This window comes from Gorilla gorilla, chromosome 4 (genome assembly GCF_029281585.2).
Source record: "Gorilla gorilla gorilla isolate KB3781 chromosome 4, NHGRI_mGorGor1-v2.1_pri, whole genome shotgun sequence".
Taxonomy (NCBI): domain Eukaryota; kingdom Metazoa; phylum Chordata; class Mammalia; order Primates; family Hominidae; genus Gorilla; species Gorilla gorilla.
Window position 1 is genome coordinate 62,023,398 of NC_073228.2, and position 4,146 is coordinate 62,027,543.

A 4,146-nucleotide genomic window follows, 5' to 3' on the forward strand; every position below is an offset into this window, starting at 1 on the left:
AACAAAAAAAAACTGACTAAGAAATAGAGGATCTGAATAAACAAATAATCATTGAAGGAATTAAATTCCTGTTTTAGAAATCTATCCCCCCATACACAAACACACAATATGTGGTCCAGGTGATTTTACAAGTTAGCTCTACTAAACATTCAAAAAAGAGATAACCAACTTCATGCAAACGATTCCAAAGAACGGGAAAAGAAGGCAAACCTTCAAACTATTTTACGAGGTAAATATAACCTTGATATCAAAAAGAAACAAGAAAAATATAAGAAAGGAAAATTATAGCACAATCTCACTTTTGAACAATTTGAGATGCAATAATCTTAAATAAAATGTTTTCAAACCAAGCGCTCACTACACATGTACTAAAATTAGAATGACACAGAGTAGATTAGCATGGTCCCTGTGCAGGGATGATACACACATTCATGAAGGATTCCATATTTTTTCATCTCGCCCCAGTTAAAATGGCTTCTACGCAAAAGTCAAGCAATAACAAATGCTGGTGAGAATGTGGAGAAAAGGGGAACCCTCGAACACTGTTGGTGGGAATGTAAATTAGTACAACCACTACGGAAAACAGTTTGGAGATTCCTCAAAAAACTAAAAACAGAGCTACCATATGATCCAGCAATCCCACTGCTGGGTGTATTCCCAAAAGAAAGGAAAATAGTACATTGAAGAGATATCTGCACTCCTATGTTTGTTGCAGCACTATTCACAATAGCTAGGATTCAGAGTGTCAATTAACGGATGAATGTACAAAGAAAATGTGGTACATATACACAATGGAGTACTATTCAGTCATAAAAAAGACTGAGATCCAGTCATTTGCAACAACGTGGATGGAACTGGAGGTCATTATGTTAAGTGAAATAAGCCAGGCATGGAAAGACAAACATCGCATGTTCTCATTTATTTGTGGGATCTAAAAATCAAAACAACTGAACTCATGAATGTAAAGGATGGTTACCAGAGGCTAAATGGTAGTCGGGGGCTGATGGGGAGGTGGTGATGGTTAATGCATACAAAAAAATAGAAAGAATGAATAAGGGCTGGGCGTGGTGGCTCATACCTGTAATCCTCATCTCTACTAAAAATACAAAAATTAGCTGGGCGTGGTGCCAGGTGCCTGTAGTCCCAGCTACTTGCAGGCTGAGGCAGGAGAATTGCTTGAACCCGGGAGGTGGAGGCTGCAGTGAGCCGAGATCATGCACTGCACTCCAGCCTGGGCGACAGAGCTACGATTTTGATAGCACAACAGGGTGACTATAGTCAATAATAACTTAATTGTACATTTTAATTAAAGAGTGTAATTGAATTGTTTGTAACTCAAAGGAGGAATGCTTGAGGGGATGGATACCCCACTCTCCATGACATGCTTATTTTACATTGCATGCCTGTATCAAAACATCTCATGTACCCCATAAATATATACCTACTCTGTACCCACAACAATTAAAAATTTAAAAAAATTTCTTTTAAGTTCACAAACCAATACAGCATTATGTACTATAATAACAACAACCAACATAAACCAGCAAAGTTTATTTCAGGAATAAAAGGATGGTTTAACATTAGAAAATCTGTTAATATAATTAACAGGAATAGATCAAAAAGAGAAATTATATATAGAAAAATTATTTGAAAAAACTAAGAGCTGGGTGTATATCCATTTGTGATCTATGCTATGGTTTGACTATCTCTGCCAGAACTCATGTTGGAACCTTAATTCTCAGTGTATCAATATTGGGAGGTGGTACCTTTAAGAGGTTTATTAGGTTATTACTATAGATTAATATCTTTCTCTAGAGACTCAATTAGTTCTTGGGAATGGATTCATTTCCCCAAGCAGGCTTTGTTTTTGTTTTTGTTTCTGAGACAGGGTCTCGTTGTGTCACCCAGGCTGGAGTACAATCATAGCTCACTGCAGCCTCAAATTTCCGGGCTCAAGTGATCTTCCTGTCTTAGCCTGTAGAGTAACTGGGACTACAGATGCACACCACCACATCTGACTAGTTTTTTTTTTTTTTAATTTTGTGTAGAGATGAGGTTTTGCCATGTTACCTAGGCTGGTCTCAAACTCCTGAACTCAAGCAATCCACCTGCCTCAGCTTCCCAAAGTGCTCCCAAAGGGATTACAGGTGTAAGCCACCAAGCCCGGCCTAGCAGGTAGTTATAAAGCAAGGTTGCCTCTCATGTTTGGTCTCTCAGCACATACCCACTTCCCCTTCCGCTTTCCCACCATGTTATGACACAGCACAAGGCCCTCACCAGAAGCCACCCAGATACTGGTGCCATGCCTCTTAGACTTCCCAGCTTCCAGAACCATGAGTCAAGTAAACCTCTTTTCTTTACAAATTACCCATTCTCAGGGATTCTATTATAACAACACGAAATGGACTAAGACTATATATATAAATATATATTTTTTTAATTCTTAGCAAACTAAGACTTGAAAAAAACTTTATAACTTTAAAAGGGTGTATCTATAAAAACTTAAAGCAAACATCATACTTCATGGGCAAAATTCTCCTCAAAGCATTCTCTTCAAAGTTAGGATCAAGAGCTGCCTATTCTTACCTCCTCTATTGACCATTATTCTGGAGGTCATAGCCAGTGTGTAAAGACTAGAAAGAAAATCAAAGCTGAAAAGTCTTGAAAGGAAAAAATGAAACTGTCATTGTCTACAGTTTATAGCATTGTCCATAAAGAAAATCCAAGAGGAGGCCAGCATGCCCATAGTCCAGCTACTCAGGAGGCTAAGGTGGGAGGCTTGCTTAGGCTCAGGAGTCCAAACTTGCAGTGAGCTATAATCATGCCACTGCACTCCAGCCTGGGAGATAGAGTGAGACCCTGTTTCTTAAAAAAAAAAAAAAAAAAAATCCAAGAACGGCGCTTTAGAAAAGTGAGAAAAGTCTGGGTGCTGTTGCTTACGCCTGTAATCCCAGCACTTTGGGAGGCTGAGGTGGGCAGTTCCCTTGAGGCCAAAAGTCTGAAACCAACCTGGGCAACATGGCAAAACCCCATCTTTACCAAAAATACAAAAATTAGCCAGGTGTAGTGGCATGCACCTGTAGTCCCAGCTACTCAGGAGGCTGAGGCAAGAGAATCGCCTGAACCTGGGAGGCGGAGGTTGCAGTGAGCCGAGATCGTGCCATTGCAGACAGAATGAGACTCTGTCTCCAAAAAAAAAAAAAAAAAGTGAGAAAAGGGCTGGATAAACTATTCGTGTGCAAAAATCAACTGTGCTCCTATAATAAGTACGAATGATTTTAAAATGTAATTTTTAAAAAATTTCATTTACTATAGCCAAAAACCTGTAAGATACCTAAAAATGAATTCAACAAAAGTTATGCAAAATATTTCCAGAGAAAAAAATGTATAACTTTATTAAGACTTTTAAAAAACTAAAAAAAAAAAAGAGAGAAATTATGTTCATGAATGGGAAGTCCCAGGTTCATAAAGATGGCAAACCTTTCTCCAAACAGTGGATCAATATAATGCAAATGCAAACAAAATTTCAACTGTGTGTGTGTGTGCACACAATCTGACAAAGTGCTCTTACAATTTATATGGAGGAGCTCAGGCCCTAAATAGACAAGTCAATTTTGGAGAACAAAGTGGGATGACTTACCCTATGAGATAGCAGAACGTTTTATAAATTATAGTAATTAGCACAGTGTGGTATTGGCATAGGGATAGAAAAATAAACCAATGGCACAGAACTGAGCCCAGAAACGGTCTAAGTCTTTGAGGAAACCTCGTCTATGGCAGAGATGGTATTACAATTGAGGCTGGGAAGGGGTGATAGTCTAGTCAATAATAATGTTGGAAATATTGGTTCCTCAAATGAGGAATAGAGGGAAAAAATAGATTCTTACATCACACAATAGACAGAAAGCAATTTCAGGTGAATTAAAGACCCAAATGTAAAATGCAAAGTTTAAAACTTCTAGAAGAAATCATAGAAAAAATATCAGAGAAAGATTTTTTTTTTTTTTTTTTTTTTTACAGAGTCTAACTCTGTCACCCAGGCTGGAGTGCAGTGACGCAATATCGGCTCACTGCAACTTCCACCTCCCGGGCTCAAGCAATTCTCTTGCCTCAGCCTCCTAAGTAGGTGGGATTACAGGCGCACGC

The 4,146-nt window shown here is 38.5% G+C and overlaps 1 pseudogene; it reads left to right on the plus strand.

Annotated features, from left to right (window-relative positions):
* Positions 1-337: 337 nt before the first annotated feature.
* Positions 338-451, plus strand: LOC115934759 (uncharacterized; annotated as a pseudogene).
* Positions 452-4,146: the final 3,695 nt, after the last annotated feature.